The sequence below is a fragment of the Carlito syrichta genome, unplaced genomic scaffold (assembly GCF_000164805.1).
Source record: "Carlito syrichta isolate Samal-C Ts95f unplaced genomic scaffold, Tarsius_syrichta-2.0.1 Scaffold303220, whole genome shotgun sequence".
In the NCBI taxonomy this organism is placed as follows: domain Eukaryota; kingdom Metazoa; phylum Chordata; class Mammalia; order Primates; family Tarsiidae; genus Carlito; species Carlito syrichta.
Window position 1 is genome coordinate 51,480 of NW_007247316.1, and position 11,009 is coordinate 62,488.

An 11,009-nucleotide genomic window follows, 5' to 3' on the forward strand; every position below is an offset into this window, starting at 1 on the left:
TTAGAAACCGCGGGCTCAGGCAATCCACTCACCTCAGCCTCCCAAAGCGCAGGATTACAGGCTGAGCCACCGAGCCCGGCTTCAACAGTTATTTCTAAAATATCTACAGAGCCAGGCACAGTGGCTCATGCCTATAATCCCAGCACTTTGGGAGTCTGAGGCGGGAGGATTTCCTGAACCTAGGGTTCAAGATCAGCCTGGGCAACTTAGTGAGACCTCATGTCTACAATAAATCAAAAAATAAACCGGGCGTGGTGACACATGCCTGTAGTCCCAGCTACTTGGAAGGTTGAGGCAGAAGAATCACCTGAGCCCAGCAAGTTGAGGCTATGGTGGCCATGAGTATGCCACTGCATTCCAGCCTGGGCAACAGAGTGAGACTCCAACTCAAAAAAAATTTTAAAAAGAAAAATAAAATATCTACAGAATCTGCTGTGTATCAGCTACCCACACTGATCTAAATAAAAAGTCATCTGAGCTGGGCTTGGTGGCTTAGCCTGTAATTCCGTGCTTTGGGAGGCCAGGTGAGTGGATTGCCTGAGTCCGCGGGTTCAAGACCCGCCTGGGCAACTTGGCGAGACCTCATCTCTACAGTAAATCAAAAAATTAGCCAGGTGTGGTAGCGCACACTTGTAGTTCCAGCTACTTGGAAAGCTGAGGCAGAAGGATCGCCGGAGCTCAGCAAGTCGAGGCTGCAGTGGCTGGGAGCGGCCACTGCACTCCAGTCTGGGCAACAGAGTGAGACTCCAACTCAAAAAATAAAAAAATAAAAATAAAATAAAAAATCATCTGATATTTTAAGTATTTATAGTGTTGTGTCGATTAACGACAGGGGTATGTTCTGAGAAATGCGTCATTAGGTGATTTCATCATTGTGCAAACATCATAGAATGTACTTACACAAACCTAGAGGGTATAGCCTATTGCTCCTAGGTTACAAACCTGTACTATAACTTGTTACTGGTACTGAATACTGTACACTATTTGTAACACAGTGGTATTTGTGGTTCTAAACAGCTGGATGGGGTGACTCACACCTGTAGTGCTAGCACTTTGGGAGACCAAGGTGAGAAGATTGCTTAAGCCCAGGGGTTCAAGACCAACCTAGGCAACATAACAAGACATCATCTCTACACAAAATTTAAAAAATTAGCCAGCCATGGTGATGCACACCTGCAGTCCCAGCTACCTGAGAGGCTGAGGCAGAAGGATCACTCTGAGCCCAGGAAGTCCAGGCTGCCATGAGGCGTGATGGTGTCAAGCACTCCAGTCTGGTGACAGAGTAAGATCCCAATTCAAAATAAATAAATAAACCTATGTAAACATAGAAAAGTTACAATAAAAATGTGATATAGGGGCCAGGCATGGTGGCCACGCCTATAATCCCAGCACTTTGGGAGGCCAAGGTGAGAGGATTGCCTGAGACCATGGGTTCGAGACCAGCCTGGGCAACTTGGCGAGACCTCATCTCTACAATAAATCGAAAAATTAGCTGGGTGTGGTGGCACACACCTGTGGTTCCAGCTACTTGGAAGGCTGAGGCAGAAGGATCGCCTGAACCCAGCAGGTTGAGGCTGTGGTGGCCGGGAGCAGAGACTCCAACTCAAAAAAAAAAAGAAAAAGAAAAGAAAAGTAATGAAATAATGGCTGACTACTTCACAATTTTGGCAGGAAACATAAACCTGTAGATCCAAAAAGCTAAGCATGCTGAACAGAATAAACCCATAGAAATCCATGCCACAACACATCACAAAGAAACTTCTGGAAACTGAGGACATGAAATCTTGAAAGCAGCCAGAGAAAATGATTCCCTAACTAAAGAGGAAAAAGCATTTGAATGACAGATTTCTCATCAGAAACTATGGAGGCCAGAAGAAGTGGCAAAATATTTTTCAATGTGAAAAATATTTTTCAATAACCTTCAGTTTAAAATCCTATACCCAGTGGTTATTTTTCAATAACCTTCAGTTTAAAATCCTATACCCAGTGAAAATATCCTTCACGAATCAAGGGACAATCAAGACATTCTCAGGAGAAGGAAAACAGAATTTGTCACCAACAGACCTACTCACAAAAATGGCTACAAATTTACTAAACAGCAAGATAACAACGAAACAAGCACCCTGGAACATCAGGAACGAACAAAAGCACAGTAAGCAAAAGGATGGATAAGTACAATAAGTTTTCCTTGTCCTCTTGAGTTTTCTAAATTATGTTAGAAAACATATTGAAGTAAAACAGTTGAAGTAAAATTTATAGCACTATTGAATGTGGTCCTAAATGTGGAAGAAATTTTTTTGTTTTTTTGAGTTGAAGTCTCACTCTATTGCCCAGGCTGGAGTGCAGTGGCATGTTCATGGCCACCACAGTCTTGACCCGCTGGGCTCAGGTGATCCTTCTGCCTCAGCCTTCCAAGTAGCTGGAACTACAGGCATGCACTACCACACCCAGCTAGTTTTTTTAAAAATTTATTGTAGACATGAGGTCTCGCTAAGTTGCCCAGGCTGGTCTGGAACCCTTGGGCCCAGGCAATCCTCTCACCTTGGCCTCCCAAAGTGCTGGGATTATAGATGTGAGCCACAGCACCCGGCCGGATTTTTTTTTTTTTTAGCACTATATGTTCACATTAGAAAAGAGAGAAAGAATAATCCAGGTTCCTACATAATCTAGAAAAAGGCCAGGTGCAGCAGTGGCTCATGCCTGTAATTCCAGCACTTTGGGAGACCGAGGCAGGAAGGATTGCTTGAAGCCTGGAATTTGAAACCAGACAGGGCAACATAGTGAGGCCCTGTCTTTACAAAAATCGCTGGGTGTGGTGGTGTGTGCCTGTAATCCCAGCTACTTGGCACGTTGAGGAGTTTGAGACTGTAGCGAGGTATGATTGCACCACTGCATTCCAGCCTGGGTGACAGAGCAAGACCCTGAAGAAGGAAAGAAGGCAGGGAGGGAAGGAGGGAGAAAGGAAGGACCCCAAAGCAAGCAGAATGAAAGAAAGTTGAGAGCAGAGAGCAATGAAGTTGAAAACAGAAAATAGTTAAGAAAATCAATAGAGCCTGACTTGGTGGCTCAGTCTGTAATCTCAGCGCTTTGGGAAGCTGGGGTGAGTGAATTGCCGAGCCCGCGGGTTCGAGACCCGCCTGGGTAACTTGGCGAGCCCTCATCTCTACAATAAATCAAAAAGTAGCCGGGCGTGGTAGCGCGCGCCTGTAGTTCCAGCTACTTGGAAGGCTGAGGTGGAAGGATGGCCTGAGCATAGCAGGTCGAGCCTGTGGTGGCCGGAGCATGCCACTGCACTCCAGTCTAGGCAACAGAGTGAGACTCTCCAACTCAAAAAAAAAAAGAAAATCCAGCCGGGCTCGGTGGCTCAGCCTGTAATCCTGCGCCTTTGGGAGGCTGAGGTGAGTGGATTGCCTGAGCCCACGGGTTCAAGACCCGCCTGGGCAGCGAGACCTCATCTCTACAATAAATCAAAAAGTCAGCAGGGCATGGTAGCGCATGCCTGTAATTCTAGCTACTTGGAAAGCTGAGGTGAAGGATCACCGGAGCCCAGCAGGTTGAGGCTGCGGTGGCCGGTAGCGGCCACTGCACTCCAGTCTGGGTGCCAGAGTGAGACTCCAACTCAAAAAAAAAAAAAAAAGAAAGAAAATCAACAGAACCAAGAGCAGGATCTTTGAAAAGTCTGACAAATTTCTCAGAAGACTGACAAAGAAAAAAGAGAGAAGACACAAATTACTGATATCAGGAATGAAACGGGATAACACTATAGACCCTGCAGACCTAAAAGAATTATAAGAAAATCTCAAAGTCCATAAACAAAAAATTTACTGACTTAGACAAAGTAGACCATTTCCTTAAAAAATACAAGTTACCAGAACTACATGTATATTTTTTTGAGTTGGAATCACACTCTGTCACCCAGGCTGGAGTGCAGTGGCATGCTCATGGCCACCGCAGCCTCCTGCTGGGTTCTGGTGATCCTTCTGCCTCAGCCTTCCAAGTAGCCAGAATTATAGGCATGTGCTACCATACCTGACTAAGTTTTTGATTTATTGTAGAGATGAGGTCTTGCTAAGTTGCCCAGTCTGGTCTCGAACCCTGGAGCTCAGACAGTCCTCTCACTTCAGCCTCCCAAAGTGCTGAGATTATAGGCGTGAGTCACTGCACCTGGCCAAGTTACCAGAACTCACCCCAGATGAAAAAGATAATGTGAATAGCCCTATAATTATTAAGGATATTGAATTTCTAATTTTAAACTTCCAAAAAAGAAATCTCCAGACCCAGGCTGTTTTTTTTAAGAAGTTTACCATATGGTTAAAGAAGAGTTAACAGTAATTTGACATAAACTCCTCCACAAAATAGAAGAGTATTTTCTCTTTTTTTTTTTCAGTTGGAGTTTCACTGTGTCACCCAGGCTGGAGTGCACTGGCAGGCTCATGGCCACCACAGCCTCGACCTGCTAGGCTCAGATGATCCTTCCACTTCAATCTTCCAAGTAGCTGGAACCACAGGTGCCTGACACCACACGCTGCTAATTTTTTAATTTATTGTAGAGACAAGGTCTCGCCAAGTTGCCCAGGCTGATCATGAACCCCTGGGCTCAGGCATAGGCTGGTCTCAAGCCTCTAGGCTCAAGCAGTACTCTCACCTCTGCCTCCCAAAGTGCTGGGATTATAGGCATGAGCCACTGCGCTGGACTTCTCCCTCCTTCCCTTCCCCCTCCCTTCCTCCCTCTCTCTTTCCTTCCTTCTTTCCTTCCTTTCTTCCTTCCTCCCCCTTCCCCTCCTTTCTTTCTTTCAAGTTGGGGTCTCACTGAGTTGCCCAGGCTGGAGTGCACTGGCGTGTTAACAGTTCACCCTAGCCTAAACTTCCTGGGCTCAGGCAGTGCTTCCACCTCAGCCTCCCAAGTAGCTGGAACTACAAGCGCATGCCACCATACCCAGCAAAATTTTTGATTTTTGATTTTTTGGAGTCTCACTCTGTCGCCCAGACTGGAGGGCAGTGGCTGCTCCCGGCCACCGCAGCCTTGACCTGCTGGGCTCCAGCGATCCTTCCACCTCAGCCTTCCAAGTAGCTGGAACTACAGGCATGCGCTACCATGCCTGGCTAATTTTTTGATTTATTGTAGAGACGAGGTCTCGCCAAGTTGCCCAGGTGGGTCTTGAACCCGTGGGCTAAGGCAATCCACTCACCTCAGCCTCCCAAGTCACGGGATTACAGGCTGAGCCACCGAACCCGGCTGATTGATTTTTTAAATTGTAAAGATGAGGTTATGGTAGCACACTCCTGTAATCCAGCTATGGGGGAGGCTGAGGTGGGAGGATTGTGTGCCACGGCATTCTAGACTGGGCAACAGAGCAAGACTTTGTCTCTAATTAAACAAACAAATAAATAAATAAGCCAGGTGAGTGACGCATGCCTGTAATCCCAGCATTTTGGGAGGCCAAAGTGGGAGGACTGCTTGAACCCAGAAGTTTGCGACCACTCTGAGCAACATAATGAAACCTGTCGCTACAAAAAAATTTTAAAATATTGGCCAGGTGCAGTGGCTCATTCCTGTAATCCCAGCACTTTGGGAGTCTGAGGCAGGAGGATCGCTTGAGGGCAGGAGTTTGAGACCAGCCTGGGCAACATAGTGAGACCTTGTCTCTGTTTCAAAAATAATAGGTATTATTAAGAAAGAAAGAGAGAGAGAGAAGAAAAGGAGGAAGGAAAGGAAAGAAAGAAAGAAAGAAAGAAAGAAAGAAAGAAAGAAAGAAAGAAAGAAAGAAAGAAAGAAAAAGAAAAAAATTAGCTGGTGTGGTGGCATGTGCTTTTAGTCCTAGCTACTCAGGAGGCTGAGACAGGAGGATCACTCGAACCCAGTAGTTCAAGGCTGTGATGAGCCATGATTGTACCACGGCACTCCAGTCTGTGTGACAGAGTGCGACCGACTCAAATAATAATAAACAATAAATAAATGAACAAATAGGAACAAAAATAATTGATTTATGACTCATATTATACAAAAATGTATGTGTATCATGAACTTAAACGTAAAACATAAAATTGCAAAACTTTTAGAATAAAACATAGGAGAAAATCTGCAGATGCAGGGATGGAGTTCTTAGACTTGTCACTAAAAGTATGATCTATAAAAGGAATAATTGATTAATTAGACTTCATCAGAATTTAATACTCTTGCTCTGTGAAAGGCCTTGTTAAGAGGATGAAAAGACAGACACAGAATGGGAGAAAGTATTTGAAAATTACATATCTAGCCGGGCTCGGTGGCTCAGCCTGTAATCTTGCGCCTTTGGGAGGCTGAGGTGAGTGGATTGCCTGAGCCCGCAGGTTCGAGATCCGCCTGGGCAACTTGGTGAGACCTCATCTCTACAATAAATCAAAAAATCAGCCGGGCGTGGTAGCGCATACCTGTAATTCTGGCTACTTGGAAGGCTGAGGTGGAAGGATCGCTGGAGCCCAGCAGGTCGAGGCTGCGGTGGCCGGGAGCGGCCTCTGTACTCCAGTCTGGGCGACAGAGTGAGACTCCAACTCAAAAAAAAAGAAAAGAAAAGAAAACTACATATCTGACAAAGCACTAATATGTAGAATATATGAAGAAAGAATTCTTAAAACTCAAGAGTCAAAAACCAAATAATCCAATTAGAAAATGGGCAATAAGCTGGGCTCATTAGCTCAGCCTATAATCCCGCGCTTTGGGAGGCTGAGGTGAGTGGATTGCCTGAGTCCGCGGGTTCGAGACCCACCTGGGCAACTTGGCGAGGCCTTATCTCTACAATAAATCAAAAATTAGCCGGGTGTGGTAGTGCGCACCTATAGTTCCAGCTACTTGGAAGGCTGAGGTGGAAGGAACACCAGAGCCCAGCAGTTCAAGGCTGCAGTGGCCGGGAGCAGCCACTGCACTCCAGTCTGGGTGACAGAGTGAGACTCCAACTCAAAAAAAAAAAAAAGCAAAAAGAAAATGGGCAATAGGCATGAAGAGATATTTCAATGAAGACGATAAACAGATGGCAAAGAAGAGATGTTTAACACCACTAGCCATCAGAGAAATGCACATTAAAACCGCAATGAGATGTCACAACACACCTATCAGAAAGACCTCCCAAAATAAAACTGACAACATCAAATGCTGGTAAGAAACTGGATCACTCATCCATTGTAGGTGGCAATGCAAAAATGGTTTTTTTTTTTTTTAAAAGACAGAGTCTTGACCATCTTGACAGGGCATGGTGGCTCATGCCCAGCACTTTGGGAGGCCAAGGTGAGAGGATTGCCTGAGCCTACCCATTGGAGACCAGCCTGGGAAACTCGGCGAGACCTCATCTCTACAATAAATCAAAAAGTTATTTGTGGCCTGCCTGGGCAGCGAGACCTCATCTCTACAATAAATCAAAAAATCAGCCAGGTGTGGAAGTGCATGCCTGTAATTCTGGCTACTTGGAAGGCTGAGGCGGAAGGATCGCCAGAGCCCAGCAGGTCGAGACTGCGGTGGCCGGGAGTGGTCATTGCACTCCAGTCTGGGCGACAGAGTGAGACTCCAACTCAAAAAAAAAAAAAAAAAAAGTTAGCCAGCGTGGTAGTGCATGCCTGTAGTTCCAGCTACTTGGAAGGCTGAGGCAGAAGGATCACCTGAGCCCACCAGGTCAAGGCTGTGGTGACTGTGAGCGTGCCCCTGCACTCCAGTCCGGGAGACAGAGTGAGACTCAAACTCAAAAAAATCTACCTTTCTTAATTCGTAAAAATAAATAAATAAATAAAATTTAAAAAGTCTTTTACAGAGCAAAAGTTTTAAGTGGAGAAAAAGATTGTCATCTGCAAGAAGTTAAGGAAAGGGATGGAGGTGGGAGCCAGCTTATGTGGCTACAAGAGGGCAGTGTGAGGGATCCGTGTCTTGATGGGAGGGTTCAGTATCTTGACCATATTTATGTCAATATCTTAGTTGTGATATTGTACTATAGTTTTGCAAGATGTTAGCATTAGTGAAAATTGGGTAACGGGCACACAGGATCTCTTTGTATTATTCCTTAAAATTGTGTATATATAATCTACAATTAAAACAGTAAGCTTAATGAAAAGAAAGTGCTAAGCACCCTTTTAAGCTATAGACATCAGTGTATAAGGTATTTTCTCTGACTTCGAGGAACTCATAGTCTATCTAGTGATAGACTGCACTGCTCAAGATATACACGGGAGGCTGGGCGTGGTGGCTCAGCCTGTAATCCCAGCACTTTGGGAGGCCGAGGCGAGAGGATTGCCCGAGCCTGTGAGCTCAAGACCAGCCTGGGCAACTTGGTGAGGCCTTGCTTCTACAATAAATCACACACAAAAAATTAGCTGGGTGTGGTGGTACGCATCTGTAGTTCCAGCTACTTGGAAGGCTGAGGCGAAAGGATCACCTGAGCCCAGCAGGTCAAGGCTGTAGTGGCTGTGAGCAGTGTGCCACTGCCCTACAGCCTGGGGGAAAGAGTGAGACTCTAACTCCAAAAAAAAAAAAAATAGTCAAGAATCTTGTCCATGCGCATTTTAAAAGCAAAGTAACGAAATCACTCAGAAGATGACTTTTAGTTGTGTTAGTTTATCAGGGAGTGTTTTGGTTGTCCATAAATGGTTTAGATGATATGATCAACTCGGCTGCCCAGGAATTAAATTAGATCTAATATGGATTCTAAATGGTCCCAGAACAAAAAGTGGGGGAAAACTGGAGAAGGAACTCAATCAAGAATTTATTTTGTTGTTTGGTGTGACCTGTTGAAAAGTTAACCTTGGCCGGGCACAGTGGCTCACGTCTATAATCCCAGCACTTTGGGAGGCTGAGGTGAGATGATTCCCTGAGCTCACAGGTTTGAGACCAGCCTGGGCAACTTGGTGAGGCCTCGTCTCTACAATAAATCACACACAAAAAATTAGCTGGGTGTGGTGGCATGCAGCTGTCGTTCCACCTACTTGGACGGCTGAGAAGAAAGGATCGCCCCAGCAGGTCGAGGTTGTGGTGACTGTGAGTGTGCCACTGCACTCCAGCCTGGGTGAAGACAGAGTGAGACTCTGACTCAAATAATAATAATAATAATAATAAAGGTACACAATGTATAAACCCTGTTCTAAAAAGAAATCCAAGAATCTTTTTTATTTAATATGCAAGGTCAGAATATAAACCTGAAGATCTCCTGATATAGAAGATAAAAACAAGGTTAGATACCATTTTAACTAAAATTTAAATCCCCAAAAGTAATAGTTTTTCTAGCTTGGGAGGTTGAGCCAGAAGGATCACCTGAGCCCAGGAGGTTGAGGCTGTGGTGAGGTGTATCATGCCACTGCATTCATCTGGGCAACAGAGTGAAATCCCAACTCAAAAAAACAAAAAAACAGCTTTTCCATCATTTTTTGTTGTTGTTGATGTTGTACATTAAGTTGCAAACTAATGCAGTACCTTGTAAAGGTTAACTTTTCTTTTTCTTTTCTTTTTGAGTTGGGAGTCTCACTCTGCTGCCCAGACTGGAGTGCAGTTGGCCGCTCCCGGCTACCGCGTCCTCAGCCGGCTGGGCTCCGGCGATCCTTCCACCTCAGCCTTCCAAGTAGCCGGAATTACAGGCATGCGCTACCACGCCTGGCTGATTTTGTGATTTTATTGTAGAGATGAGGTCTCGCTGCCCAGGTGGGTCTCGAACCCGCAGGCTCAGGCAATTCACTCACCTCAGCCTCCCAAAGGCGTGGGATTACAGGCTGAGCCACCAAGCCCGACTTTTTTTTTGAGTCAGAGTCTCACTCTGTTGCCCAGGCTAGAGTGCAGTGGCACACTCACAGCCACTGCAGCCTTGATCCACTGGGCTCAGACGATGCTTCTGCCTCAGCCTTCCAAGTAGCTGGAACTACAGGCATGTGCCACTGTGCCTCACTCATTTTTTGATTTATTGTAGAGAAGAGGTCGCACCAAGTTACCCAGGCTGGTCTCGAACCCCTGGACTCAGGCAATCCTCTTGTCTCCGTCTCTCAAAGTGCTGAGATTACAGGTGTGAGCCACTGTGCCGGGCTAACTTATTATTATTTGTACACTCAATAACATCATAAAATCTGAGAAGCAGCTAAACTTCGTGATTTTAACCCCTGCCAGTAGGCAGGCCCCCTGTGGCCTCACTTTGCTGTTGACCTAGGCTTCTGGACTTGAGAAACTCCACTTCCTTCTTCTTTTATCATCCAGCTTTGGGCTGGTAGAAGTTTCCTGTTGTCACTAATCACCATCCCATCTGACTGCGTTTTCAGTTCCTGTGAAGTCAATTCGTGATATTCCATTTTGTTTTGAGTAGGAGTCTCACTCTGTCACCCAGGCTGGAGTGCAGCGGCACACTCACAGCCACCACAGCTTTGAACTGCTGGGCTCAGGTGATCTTTCTGCCTCAGCCTTCCAAGTAGCTGGAATCACAGGTGTGCATCACCACGCCCAGCTCATTTTTTTTATTTATTGTAAAAATGAGGTCTCGTCAATTTGCCCAGGCTGGTCTCCAACCCCTGGACTCAGGCACAGGCTGGTCTCGAACCTCTGGGCTCAGGCAGTCCTCTCATCTCAGCATCCCAAAGTGCTGGGATTATAGGTATGATCCACAGCACCTGGTCAAAAAATGATCTTTATGAGAAAGGAGGAGGTGCATTATTGAGGAGGCAGTCATAGGGAGATGGAGTATGACGGGCCAAGGGCACAGGCAGAAGAGAATCAAGGGTTGAGACCAAAGGAAATGAGCAACTTGACCTCTCAGGAAGTGAAGGGGAGGAAGTTCCCTTCTGAAAGAATTGTTTTCTCTTTCTTTTTCTTTTTTGGGGGTGGGAGGTCAGAGTCTCACTCTGTCACCCAGGCTGGAGTGCAGTGGCAGGCTGCTCAAGGCCACCACTGCCTCGACCTGCTGGGCTCAGGCGAGCCTTTCGCCTCAGCCTTTCAAGTAGCTGGAACCACAGGCATGTGCCACCACACCCAGCTAATTTTTTGATTTATTGTAGAGACAAGGTTTTGCCAAGTTGCC